The 14,925-nt window shown below is 43.7% G+C and overlaps 1 protein-coding gene across 1 annotated transcript in view; it reads left to right on the forward strand.

Annotated features, from left to right (window-relative positions):
* The window catches only part of LOC120022141 (N-acetylneuraminate 9-O-acetyltransferase-like), a 39,803-nt gene continuing 24,878 nt past the window's right edge, over positions 1-14,925 (forward strand). Inside the window, exon 1 of the mRNA XM_038965998.1 lies at positions 1-50. The gene's annotated coding sequence lies outside the window, so the exon portion shown is untranslated. The remainder of the gene's footprint in view (positions 51-14,925) is intronic.

Here is a 14,925-nt window from a genome sequence, read left to right on the forward strand (position 1 = left end):
TCCTAAAATCAGTTCACCAGTTCACCCAAGAAGACGAGGGACAGAACAAGGTAAGTCTATGGCTCTGTTTGAATACTCAAAAAAATGTATAGATGAAGTAATCTGCACTGATCTGATGAAATTGGATTGATAAAAGCATCCCGGGAGAAACGGTGCTCCTCTCATAGTCATTTACAGATCAATTACAGATCAAATCAAATAAAAAAAAATGTGTCACATACACATGGTTAGCAGATGTTAATGCGAGAGTAGCGAAATGCTTGTGCTTCTAGTTCTGACAATGCAGTAATAACCAACGAGTAATCTAACCTAACAGTTCCACAACTACTACCTTATACACACAAGTGTAAAGGGATAAAGAACATGTACATAAAGATATATGAATAAGTGATGGTACAGAACGGCATAAGCAAGATACAGTAGATGGTATCGAGTACAGTATATACATATGAGATGAGTAATGTAGGGTATGTAAACATAAAAGTGGCATAGTTTAAAGTGGCTAGTCATACATGTATTACATAAAGATGGCAAGATGCAGTAGATGATATAGAGTACAGTATATACATTATATTAAGTGGCATTGTTTAAAGTGGCTAGTGATACATTTTTGATCAATTCCCATCAATATCCATTATTAAAGTGATTAGATCGACAGTGCTTATAGGCCTAGCCTGAACACAACCGGTGAAAACTGATATAATAAAATTGAAACCATTGTGCCCGAGGATGTCATTAAATAGGCCTAGGTTAGGTTAGTGGCCGGGTCGGAGGCAGGCCTTCCTGTACTGCTGTTGTGTCCAGCACATAATGGTTTAGAGCAATGTTATTACAGTAAACGAAAACTGAAACAAAAACAAATAATGAAAAAAAAACATTTAGTAAACTGAAATAAAATAATTTTCAATCCGTTAAAAAAAACTAAAACTATACTGAAACTATAATCTTTTACGCCTAAACTAACTAAAATAAAAGACAGTAAAAAATATAATGAATTATGTTTAGTTTCAGTATTTTTTTCTCTTTGAGCTTTTGGGAGGTTTTCAAGCTACTGAAGCTGCATCCAGAAGATGGCGACAGGATGAACACTATAGGCTATCAAAGATTCTTACAGGCTTCATACACTCTAAAAAGGTTCCTGGAGTATCCTTTAGGATAGGGGTTCTTCAAATTGAAACTGTGGGGGAACCCCTATAAGTTCTTCAAATAACCCTTTGAAAGGTTTCTTCTTTTAATGGCTCCTCGAACAACCTTAGAAAAACCTTTTGGAGTTCATTTTTAACTGCCCCCCCCTCCCCTATTATTATTATTAATAATAATAATAAATAATCATAATACTAATAACAACACACATAACAATAACACAATATTTTAGTTGTCAGTGTGCATTATGATTTTAGTGGCAAAGCAGAATAAAGCAAATGTAAATATGAGGTAAACTCCCAGCAGAGCCCCATGTCCAATGGGTATATTCTCTGGCTGTTGATGTTAATGTGTTGATGTTCTCCATATCCATAGCCAGAATGATTTTGCAGTGCATGGTAGTCGAACAGGTTTCCTGTGTTATTCATCAGAGGTGTAGGGAGGGTGAAGTCTATGAATCCAAAAAAATAGTCATTATACAGATGATTAACAAAACATGCCACAACAGGATTAATAACTTGGTTTTTGTGGTGAATGTGAATGAAACAAACTGTTTTGATAATGGTTTTCATACACATACCTTGTCCATAATATAGAGGCCTATGGGATATTCATTGAAGAGTTAAGGAAGGAGGATAGTACACGTGATCTCCATAACATACCAATAGACATACCTTTGTATGCCTCCGTCTGTATACCTACAGACACAAAAGTGAGCAGTTCAGTCATCTGCACACAATACAGCTAGCCTTCAACATATTCTTATAGCCTACATATTATTACCTTTTTGTTGATTGATATGTATTGAATTGTGTCCATTATCTGTTCTAGAAAGATTTGCACAAATATTAAGAGATATATGGTATCATCACAAAACAATATCAATGTAGATCATATAAGGGATAAACCTTACCTTACATTTTCAGTGCCAAGAACCCTAAGGTTCTTCGAAGAACTTTGAGGATTTTAGAAGAACTCGTTTGTCTAATTTTTTGTGTATGCATGCGTGTTACCTACAGCCGCCACTTCTCCAGATGCGCAATATTTTTTGTGGGAGAGTTTCGGGAAAGCAAACTAAATCAAACTAAGAGCATATTCTATTTTCATAGCTGATGTGAAATTTCCTACATGTCAGTAGCCCATTCGAATTGGCCGCAAATAAGAGTAAATGCCCATTCAGAGAGCAATACACACACAAGCTATAGCAAGAGAGCAGGGACGAGACAAAAAGTAGGCTATTTGCCATTTTCATGGTATTGATGTCCCTTTTACCATAGCCTATCACTTTGTGTAACACAAATTAATCAGAATCAACTTAATTCGCCAAGTACATTTGCACATACTCATAATGTTACTTGGTGATACGGTGCTGCTAGACAACATTTAGAGACATGATACAGACAGCGGGGTTTTAACAAAGTATACATATGTAACCGATGTGAAATGGCTATCTAGTTAGCGGTGGTGTGTGCTAAAAGCCTTTCAATCGGTGACGTCGCTTGCTCTGAGACCTTGAAGTAGTGGTTCCCCTTGCTCTGCAAGGGCTGTGGCTTTTGTGGAGCGATGGGTAACGATGCTTCGTGGGTGACTGTTGTTGATGTGTGCAGAGGGTCCCTGGGTCGGGGCGAGGGACGGACGTAAAGTTAAACTGTTACACATAAACTGTTACACATACAATGAACAGAGTGAACGTTTGCCTACTTCTTTTAGTTGGGCTACACACGCTATTGGTCCTATACTACTGCAACATGTACACAAATGTAGGCTTAGCTGAAATACAGCCATATACACAACTGTCATTTTGCACACTGCGCGGTAAAGCACGGCTATCAATAAGCCTGTGGCCTCAAGTCTCATATCTGTGCCATATGCACGAGTAGATGCGATTTCAGAGCATCTTTGTGATGTTGTCACTTGATTTCCAAAATTATTGAAACCGTGGCGAGGAGGTGTACTGTGCAACCACCGTTGGTTTCCTAAATAAATTGTGTAGAGTCCTCTATTGTATGGAGTCAAATCGTCCAAAAGTCGAATGCGCACAAGATGGAGAGCACGAAAAGATCAAACATTATTGCGCAAGCAAACACTTGCGTCACTGCTCTCTAACCTGATTTTTGATGATAGATGGCTGACAATAGGGAGGTAAGTTTGATCGTTTTTCAGTAGAGAAACCAACCAACTATCTAGATAATCAACTATGATTTCAATATTGACATTTAAGTTGGTAGTTATTTGGTCTTCTGTTATTATAGCAGGCTATTATTGAGCCAAGCTAGGTTAATGTCAGCTAGCTAGGAAACTAACGTTAACTAGTTAATATTAGCTAACTACCTAGCTAGCTAACGTCTAACCCTGTGGTTTAACCAAAAGTGTTTCATTTTCTATGGTCATGTGGTGGTCCGTAGCAAGCTATTTGCTTTAGTTTTCGAGATGATCGATCTCTATTGTCCCGAGGGAGGAGCTGTTTTTTTTTTTTTACTTGTCCCGAGGGAGGAGCTGTTTTTTATGTATTGTGTATATTTATTCTGAACACATTTCCGTTTGTTGTCAATGTCAATTCTTGAATTTTTTTTTCAAAATACTTACTTTTATGTGCCCTAACTGGACAGGCAAATGCCCACTGTAAACCAATCAAAACTTGTGTACTATCCATGTTACTATCTCTGCTGATCAACGTAGTAGACAGCTGGTGATGACAGCTCGAGAGAGAGGTGTCCGTCCAACAAACTGCTATGAGGTAAAGTATTTTTAATTTTTTTTGTAATCTAACTACACTGCTCAAAAAAAATAAAGGGAACACTTAAACAACACAATGTAACTCCAAGTCAATCACACTTCTGTGAAATCAAACTGTCCACTTAGGAAGCAACACTGATTGACAATACATTTCACATGCTGTTGTGCAAATGGAATAGACAAAAGGTGGAAATTATAGGCAATTAGCAAGACACCCCCAATAAAGGAATGGTTCTGCAGGTGGTGACCACAGACCACTTCTCAGTTCCTATGCTTCCTGGCTGATGTTTTGGTCACTTTTGAATGCTGGCGGTGCTTTCACTCTAGTGGTAACATGAGACGGAGTCTACAACCCACACAAGTGGCTCAGGTAGTGCAGTTCATCCAGGATGGCACATCAATGCGAGCTGTGGCAAAAAGGTTTGCTGTGTCTGTCAGCGTAGTGTCCAGAGCATGGAGGCGCTACCAGGAGACAGGCCAGTACATCAGGAGACGTGGAGGAGGCCGTAGGAGGGCAACAACCCAGCAGCAGGACCGCTACCTCCGCCTTTGTGCAAGGAGGTGCACTGCCAGAGCCCTGCAAAATGACCTCCAGCAGGCCACAAATGTGCATGTGTCAGCATATGGTCTCACAAGGGGTCTGAGGATCTCATCTCGGTACCTAATGGCAGTCAGGCTACCTCTGGCGAGTACATGGAGGCCTGTGCGGCCCCACAAAGAAATGCCACCCCACACCATGACTGACCCACCGCCAAACCGGTCATGCTGGAGGATGTTGCAGGCAGCAGAACGTTCTCCACGGCGTCTCCAGACTCTGTCACGTCTGTCACATGTGCTCATGTGCTCAGTGTGAACCTGCTTTCATCTGTGAAGAGCACAGGGCGCCAGTGGCGAATTTGCCAATCTTGGTGTTCTCTGGCAAATGCCAAACGTCCTGCACGGTGTTGGGCTGTAAGCACAACCCCCACCTGTGGACGTCGGGCCCTCATACCACCCTCATGGAGTCTGTTTCTGACCGTTTGAGCAGACACATGCACATTTGTGGCCTGCTGGAGGTCATTTTGCAGGGCTCTGGCAGTGCTCCTCCTTGCACAAAGGCGGAGGTAGCCGTCCTGCTGCTGGGTTGTTGCCCTCCTACGGCCTCCTCCACGTCTCCTGATGTACTGGCCTGTCTCCTGGTAGCGCCTCCATGCTCTGGACACTACGCTGACAGACACAGCAAACCTTTTTGCCACAGCTCGCATTGATGTGCCATCCTGGATGAACTGCACTACCTGAGCCACTTGTGTGGGTTGTAGACTCCGTCTCATGCTACCACTAGAGTGAAAGCACCGCCAGCATTCAAAAGTGACCAAAACATCAGCCAAGAAGCATAGGAACTGAGAAGTGGTCTGTGGTCACCACCTGCAGAACCATTCCTTTATTGGGGGTGTCTTGCTAATTGCCTATAATTTCCACCTTTTGTCTATTCCATTTGCACAACAGCATGTGAAATGTATTGTCAATCAGTGTTGCTTCCTAAGTGGACAGTTTGATTTCACAGAAGTGTGATTGACTTGGAGTTACATTGTGTTGTTTAAGTGTTCCCTTTATTTTTTTGAGCAGTGTATTTAGTTTTAGAAACTTGATATCGTGAATGCCAGCTGTAAAATAACTAATAATATGTGTTGTTTCATAGTTTTGATTTCTTCCCTATTATTCTACAATGTAGAAAATAGTAAAAAATTAAGAAAAGCCCTGGAATGAGTAGGTGTGTCAACTTTTGACTGGTACTGTATATCTAATAAAGTCCGACTGGTGTTAGACCTTATTGAATATTCTGATCTAATCTTCGAAGATAGTTTCATTGTCTTCTTAGACTTTTATAAAGCCTTCGATACAGTGGAACATGAGTTTATATTTCTCTCCCTCGAGAAATTTGGTTTTGGGGAATATTTTGTAGTACTATTAAAACTCTTAAAATGAACGGGAACAGTTCCATTAAATTACAACATGGCACTTCTCCTAGATTTGATTTGAAAAGAGGAATTGGGCAGGGTTGCCCAATTTCGCCTTCTCTTCCTGCTTGCATCCCAGCTTCTTACAAGTTGTGTTAAATCCAGTGATATACGGGATTTAAGGGATTTCAATTGCTGACAGAGATATTATCACAATTCAGCTTGCAGATGACACCACCCTCTTTTTGAAAGATGCTGACCAGATTACTAGAGCAGTCGATGTGATAAATATTTTTTCCAAAGCATCTGGTCTTTGCCTAAACCTTAATACATGTGAATTGTTTGCTGTTAAAGACTGTGGGATACCCTGTGTCTGCAATCTTCCAGTCAAGGAAAAAGTAACGTACATCATTTCTCTCCCACCATTAACTCTGACAAATTGAACACCCTAGTCATTGGCGACTCCATTATCCGTAGTATTAGACTTAAAAAGAATCATCCAGCGATCATACACTGTTTACCAGGGGGCAGGGCTACTGACGTTAAGGCTAATCTGAAGATGGTGCTGGCTAAGGCTAAAACTGGCGAGTGTAGAGAGTATAGGGATATTGTTATCCACGTCGGCACCAACGATGTTAGGATGAAACAGTCAGAGGTCACCAAGCGCAGCATAGCTTCAGCGTGTAAATCAGCTAGAAAGATGTCGGCATCGAGTAATTGTCCCTGGCCCCCTCCCAGTTAGGGGGAGTGATGAGCTCTACAGCAGTCTCACAACTCAATCGCTGGTTGAAAACTGTTTTCTGCCCCTCCCAAAAGATAGAATTTGGAGATAATTGGCCCTCTTTCTGGGACTCACCCACAAACAAGACCAAGCCTGGCCTGCTGAGGAGTGACAGACTCCATCCTAGCTGGAGGGGTGTTCTCATCTTATCTACGAACATAGATAGGGCTCTAACTCCTCTAGCTCCACAATGAGATAGGGTGCAGGTCAGGCAGCAGGCTGTTAGCCAGCCTGCCAGTTTAGTGGAGTCTGCTACTAGCACAGTCAGTGTAGTCAGCTCAGCCATCCCCATTGAGACCGTGTCTGTGCCTCGATCTAGGTTGGGCAAAACTAAACATGGCGGTGTTCGCCTTAGCAATCTCACTGGAATAAAGATCTCCTCCATTCCTTTCATTATTGAAAGAGATTGTGATATCTCACATCTCAAAATAGGGCTACTTAATGTTAGATCCCTCACTTCCAAGGCAGTTATAGTCAATGAACTAATCACTGATCATAATCTTGACGTGATTGCCTGACTGAAACATGGCTTAAGCCTGATGAATTTATTGTGTTAAATGAGGCCTCTCCTCCTGGTTACACTAGTGACTATATAAATTCTCGGACAACCCAAAGATTCCTAGATGCCCTTCCAGACTCCCTCCACCTACCCAAGGACGCCAGAGTTGGTTAACCACCTAACTGTATGCAGCTTGAAGGTTTAGAGGCCTAACTAAATTTAACCTTGAGTAATACCCTAGATGCAGTCGCACCACTAAAACAAAAAACATTTGTCATAAGAAACTAGCTCCCTGGCATACAGACAATACCCAAGCCCTGAAGCAAGCTTCCAGAAAATTGGAACGGAAATGGCGCTACACCAAACTGGAAGTCTTCCGACTAGCTTGGAAAGACAGTACCGTGCAGTATCGAAGAGCCCTCACTGCTGCTCGATCATCCTATTTTTCCAACTTAATTGAGGAGAATAAGAACAATCCAAAATGGATTTTTGATACTGTCGCAAAGCTAACTAAAAAGCAGCATTCCCCAAGAGAGGATAGCTTTCACTTCAGCAGTGATACATTTCTGAACTTATTTGACGAAAAGATCATGATCATTAGAAAGCAAATTACGGACTCCTTGTTAAATCTGCGTATTTCTCCAAGCTCAGTTGTCTTGAGTCTGCACAACACTGCCAGGACCCAGGATCAAGGGAGACACTAAAGTTTTTTAATACTATATCTCTTGACACATTGATGAAAATAGTCTTGGCCTCTAAACCTTCAAGCTGCATACTGGACCCTATTCCAACTAAACTACTGAAAGAGCTGCTTCTTGTGCTTGGCCCTCCTGTTTTGAACATAATAAATGGCTCCCTATCCACCGGATGTGTACCAAACTCACTAAAAGTGGCAGTAATAAAGACTCTCTTGAAAAAGCCAAACCTTGACCCAGAAAATATAAAAAACTATTGGCCTATATCGAATCTCCCATTCCTCTCAAACAATTTTGAAAAAGCTGTTGCGCAGCAACTCACTGCCTTCCTGAAGACAAACAATGTATACGAAATGCTTCAGTCTGGTTTTAGACCCCATCATAGCACTGAGACTGCGCTCGTGAAGGTGGTACATTACCTTTTAATGGCATCAGACCAAGGCTCTGCATCTGTCCTTGTGCCTCTAGACCTTAGTGCTGCTTTTGATACCATCGATCACCAGATTGGAAACCCAAATTGGTCTACACAGACAAGTTCTGGCCTGGTTTAGATCTTATCTGTCAGAAAGATATCAGTTTGTCTCTGTGGATGGTTTGTCCTCTCACAAATCAACTGTAAATGTCGATGTTCCTCAAGGTTCCGTTTTAGGACCAATTTTGTTTCACTATATATTTTACCTCTTGGTGATGTCATTCGGGAAAATCGCGTTAACTTTCACTGCTATGCGGACGATACACAGCTGTACATTTCGATGAAACATGGTGAAATTGCCCTCCCTGGAAGCCTGTGTTTCAGACATAAGGAAGTAGATGGCGGCAAATGTTTTACTTTTAAACTCGGACAAAACAGAGATGCTAGTTCTAGGTCCCAAGATACAAAGAGATCTTCTGTTGGATCTGACAATTAATCTTGATGGTTGTACAGTCGTGTAAAAAAAAAACTGTGAAGGACCTCGGCATTACTCTGGACCCTGATCTCTATTTTGGCGAACATATCAAGAATATTTCAAAGACAGCTTTTTTCCATCTTCATAACATTGCAAAAATCTGAAACTTTCTGTCCAAAAATGATGCAGAAAAATGTATCCATGCTTTTGTCACTTCTAGATTAGACTACTGCAATGCTCTACTTTCCGTCTACTTGTATAAATCTCTAAATAAACTTCAGTTAGTGCTAAGCACGGCTGCTAGAATCTTTTTATTTTATTTTTATTTTTTAAATTTTATCCCATTTTCTCCCCAATTTTCGTGTTATCCAATCGCTAGTAATTACTATCTTGTCTCATCGCTACAACTCCCGTACGGGCTCGGGAGAGACGAAGGTCGAAAGCCATGCGTCCTCCGAAGCACAACCCAACCAAGCCGCACTGCTTCTTTAACACAGCGCGCCTCCAACCCGGAAGCCAGCCGCACCAATGTGTCGGAGGAAACACCGTGTACCTGGCCCCCTTGGTTAGCGCGCACTGCGCCCGGCCCGCCACAGGAGTCGCTGGAGCGCGATGAGACAAGGATATCCCTACCGGCCAAACCCTCCCTAACCCGGACGACGCTATGCCAATTGTGCGTCGCCCCACGGACCTCCCAGTCGCGGCCGGCTGCGACAGAGCCTGGGCGCGAACCCAGAGACTCTGGTGGCGCAGCTAGCACTGCGATGCAGTGCCCTAGACCACTGCGCCACCCGGGAGGCCCTCTGCTAGAATCTTTACTAGAACAAAAAAATGTGATCATATTACTCTAGTGCTAGCCTCTCCACACTGGCTTTCTGTTAAGGCTAGGGCTGATAAAGGTTTTACTGCTAACCTACAAATCATTACATGGGGTTGCTCCTACCTATCTTTCCGATTTGGTCATGCCATACATACCTACACGTACACTACGGTCACAAGATGCAGGCCTCCTTACTGTCCCTAGAATTTCTAAGCAAACAGCTGGAGGCAGGGCTTTCTCCTATAGAGATCCAATTTTATGGAATGGTCTGCCTATCCATGTGAGAGACGCAGACTCGGTCTCGACCTTTAAGACTTTATTGAAGACTCATCTCTTCAGTAGGTCCTATCATTGAGTGTAGTCTGGCCCAGGGGTGTGAAGGTGAACGGAAAAGCACTGGAGCGACGAATCGCCCTTGCTGTCTCTGCCTGGCCTGTTCCCCTCTCTCCACTGGAATTCTCTGCCTCTAACCCTATTACGGGGTCTGAGTCACTGGCTTACTGGTACTCTTCCATGCCGTCGCTAGGAGGGGTGTGTCACTTGAGTGGGTTGAGTCACTGACATGATCTTCCTGTCCGGGTTGGCGTCCCCCTCGGGTTCGTGCGGTGGGGGAGATCTTCGTGGGCTATACTCTGCCTTGTCTCAGGGTAGTAAGTTGGTGGTTGAAGATATCCCTCTAGTGGTGTGGGGGCTGTGCTTTGGCAAAGTTGGTGGGGTTATATCCTGCCTGATTGGCCCTGTATCGTCAGACGGGACCACAGTGTCTCCCGACACCTCCTGTCTCAGCCTCCAGTATTTATGCTGCAATAGTTTGTGTCGGGGTGCTAGGGTCAGGCTGTTGTATCTGGAGTATTTCTCCTGTCTTATCCGGTGTCCTGTGTGAATTTAAGTATGCTCCCTCTAATTCTCTCGCTCTCTTTTTCTCTCTTTCTCTTCTATCGCTCTCTCGGAGGACCTAAGCCCTAGGACCATGCCTCAGGACTACCTGGCCTGATGACTCCTTGCTGTCCCCAGTCCATCTGGTCGTGCTGCTGTCTAGTTTCAACTGTTCTGCCTGCGACTATGGAACCCTGACCTGTTCACCGGACGTGCTACCTTGTCCCGGACTGCTGTTTTGGACTCTCTCTCTACCGCACCTGCTGTCTCTAACTCTGAATGATCGGCTATGAAAAGCCAACTGACATTTACTCCTGAGGTGCTAACCTGTTGCACCCTCTACAACCACTCTGATTATTATTATCTGACCCTGCTGGTCATCTATGAACGTTTGAACATCTTGGCCATGTACTGTTATAATCTCCACCCCGCACAGCCAGAAGACTGGCTACCCCTCAGAGCCTGTTTCCTCTCTAGGTTTCCTCCTAGGTTCCAGCCTTTCTAGGGTGTTTTTCCTAGCCACTGTGCATCTACATCTGCATTGCTTGCTGTTTGGGGTTTTAGGCTGGGTTTCTGTACAGCACTTTGTGACATCGGCTGATGTAAAAAGGGCTTTACAAATACATTTGATTGGTTCTTGTATTTCTGTCGGAACCAGGCCTTCTTGGAAAGGGTGTTGGGCCTTTTTGCGGTACGCTTGTAAGTCTTTGATTGTCCAAAAGGGGTCCCCACCTGTCTCCTACCGTTGCTTTCCTCTACCAGTCGTGTAGTCCTGAACAGAACTACAGAGCTCACTCTACTTCCACTTGCTCTGGGAGATAATTCTTTGAAGATAGGCTAGCCAGCCGTGTCGATGGTTCTCAGTGGGGTGATGAGAGTAGCGTAGTACGGTGTTTTGAGCAGAGTAGTAGAATGGTCCCACTTAAATTCACTTTTCTAGATACTTTACTTAGGACAGCTAATCAGCCGTATCAGTGATTGTCCGGGAGGTGACTTGTCTCTACCTCGTGTTGAGATTCAGAGTTTGAACAACTTTGGACATGAGCTGGAGCTCAAAGTCTCTCTGGTCTGATATGTTCATTCTTAACCCATCATTTTATATAATTCATACAAAAGGGCGGTTCCACCAGGCTGACATGCTTTGTGACCTCACTCAGGGGGTGGTGACTTACTTGTACGAAGTTAAACAATTTCCTTTTACAGTTTCCAAAATCACATCCCTCTAAACACTTTCATAATTCATGCACAACGCATCGGATGGACACCTCACACATATGTGTGTATACTTCAAGGAACAGTATTTCCTTTTTAAAAAATTATGACATCACAAAATAACCGAAATTACATTATTTAGATCGCCTCTGACCATTCCCCACGTTCTGTTAGAAATATTGTTCCAGTATTCACTTTAGAACGTGTTAAGAGTTTTGGTGGGAAAAGCACATTCCTGTGGTGAACATTGGAGGGAGATAGCTGAATGTTCTGCCCTTGATGAATATACCCTGATGAAGACAGTTTGTCTTTACAAACGTTGGATATTACATTATTCAATTATTCGAACCGGCTCGAAGTTCGTAACAAATAGGGAGACAACGTGGAGATAACAAAATATATTTATTAACTGAAGTAACGTAAATGCAATTAACAATGGTGTGTGTAGTCAGTAGTGTAAGTGAGTGGTTGCGTGCATAAATGTGATAATGAGAGGTGTTGAAAGGTGCCAACGCAAACAAACAAAAACCGCCACAACCAAAATCTGTGTCTGCAGAGAGTCACCCCAATGAATGGGGAAGAGGTGTATTTATCCCAGGACACACCTGAGCTTTTTTTTGCTGATGACCCTCCCGGCTCCGCCCACCGACATCCTATTAAGGAAAACAAGAGCAAAGAGAAAGAATTCGGCAGAATGAGTGGGAGGGTCATCACACCCCCCCCATAAAACCAGGGACCAACAAGGACCCCGGAACACCATACCAGTCACAAACAAAATACTGCCCTGGATCCTAATAGAAGACCCCCCCCCCCCCTCTGTATCCCAAATGACCCAGCCTGCGTCCCAAATCCATGAGGGGGGTACGTGTACACACTTCCACTTGCCCCAGCAAACCTCATCCTCCCCAGACCTCAGCAACCTTTGCACACAGGAAGCAACCTTTAAGAGGATAGAAGAAAACGAGACCAGAAGGGAACAGACAAGAGCGATAGAACAGGACAATACCAAACATAAAATAACAGTGGTCAGTCACGTGGACATTCACCCTGTTCATAAGTCGCTTAAAAGTGGCAGGTGCATTACGCAGGCCAAAACTCGTAACCGAATACGAGTACAGACCAGAGGGTGTAATAAAGGCAGAGATTTCATGTGCCCTACTTGTCAGTGGCACCTGCCAATAGCCCTTTAACAGGTCAAATTTGCTCTCAAACTTAGCTTCTCCGACTTGATCAACGCAGTCCTCCATCCGAGGAAGAGGAAATTAATCTGGCTTAGTGTCCCATCCGGTTTACTGACCAAGATACAGGGAGAAGCCCAACTGGAGAAGGAAGGCTCTGCTATATCACTCTTCAGCATGTACCTGACCTCAGCATCCAGACAATGCCGTTTCTGTGAAGAAACTCAATAGAACCGCTGACAAATGGTGTCAGTATCGCTAACGTCAATATCGTGTTCTATTAAGCTTGTACGTGTAGGTGTATCAGAAAACAAACCTGGAAATCTCAGAATCAGACCGACCATCTCTTCCCGCCCATCAGCAGGTAAATGAGCGAGAAGGCTGTCTAAAATATCCAGTGTCTCTGAATTTTTCAATCTACCCTGCAGTATGTAATCGTCGGGACCAGGAACATCTTCCTCCTCATGCATGGACCTAGCATGACAAGAACCCAGCGAAATATTGGTATCAGCCAAAAAAACAACAGTTTACCATTCTCTGTAGACTCGCACTATTCAGCCTCAGAGGAACATGCATAATAGGGTTTTAACAAATTTACATGGCACAGTTGGTGTGCTTTTTTCCGTTCTGGAGTGCCAACTAGATAGTTTTCCTCAGTGCACTGGCGCACAACCGTATATGGACCTTGAAACTTGGCTTGAAAAGGAGAACCAACAATTGGCAGCAGAGCAAGAACCTGGTCACCTGGACTAAAGTGACGAGGCTCAGTTCGCCAATCAAATATGCCCTTCATCCTCTCCTGTGAAGATGATAGCTTCTTTAGCCATTTCACCAGCGGCGTACAGGCGTCGCTGGAAATCACACACATAAGATGACAGGGACTGGGGGGGCTCGGGAGACTTCCAGTCATCCTGGAGAACAGATAGATGTCCAAACACAAGGTAATTTGGACTGAAACCCGTGCTCTCCTGTGAAACCTCCCTAGTGGCTAACAGTAACCAAGGCAACCCCTATTCCCAATCTTTCTCAGTACAATAAGCTCTCAACAAAGACTTAAGTGTTTGATGGAAACGCTCCTTGACTTTGCGCGTGATAGGCGCTATACAAATTGTGTTTAATATGGAGCTGTTGGACCCTGACCAAACAGTTTAGAGGTGAAATTAGATTCTTGATCACTCTGAATGAGCTTAGGGATTCCAAACAGTGAGAGAAACTGAGTCAAAGCTTTTAGCACAGACTTAGTCATGATGGACCGGAGAGGATAGGCAGTAGGAAACCTAGTGGTCTGACGCATCACAGTGAACAGGTAACTACTACCCTTTTTAGAACGAGGCAAAGGACCAACGGTCAATAATCAGATACTCAAAAGGTTGGATGAGTACAGGAACAGGAAACAGTGGTACTGGCCTAACAGCTTGATTAAGTTTACCAGGTAATTGACAGGTGTGACAAGTTTTGATTAACTCAGAAACATCCCTCTTTATCTAGCCCAAACGAAATGTGTTAATATGCGATTGTAGGTTTTCCTCACACCCATATGTCCAGCAACGTCATTGTGGGAAGTTGTCAACACCAACTCACGAAGCTTAACTGATACACAACCTGACTAATCGCCTCCCCCAGAAAACAACTACCATGAGACACCCACTTTCTCATCAGGACATCCTCTTGGAGAAAATAGCCATGGGCGACATCTCCCAACTGTTCCACAGGCACAATTTGGTCACGCAACTCTTCTAATGTGGGGTCAGCCCATTGCGCCTTGATTAGATTGGAGCACAGATAACAGGATAAAAGGGAAAGTAGTGACAGATTTCTTTGTGGGATTCTTGTTAGCCGGGGCAGGGACCAGGTCGCCTCGGCTCATAGAACACGTCACTGCACATGCAGAGAACACCACTGGGGAAACTCTGCGCACTCATCAGGAATCCCTGCAAATGACGGCTTAGCGGAAACCACTAGAGATGGAAACCCGACAGGCCATACACACTCACCAGCCAAGTTAATCCCAAGGATAACGTCGATACCCTCAATAGGCAACGAAGGACGCACCCACACAACAACCTCACCTTTCACCAGTCCACAATCCAACATCAGTTTATGCAATGGAACTGACAGTGTTCAAACCTATTCCCCTGATTAGAACAATATTCCCCGAATC

This window comes from Salvelinus namaycush, chromosome 27 (genome assembly GCF_016432855.1).
Source record: "Salvelinus namaycush isolate Seneca chromosome 27, SaNama_1.0, whole genome shotgun sequence".
Lineage (NCBI taxonomy): Eukaryota > Metazoa > Chordata > Actinopteri > Salmoniformes > Salmonidae > Salvelinus > Salvelinus namaycush.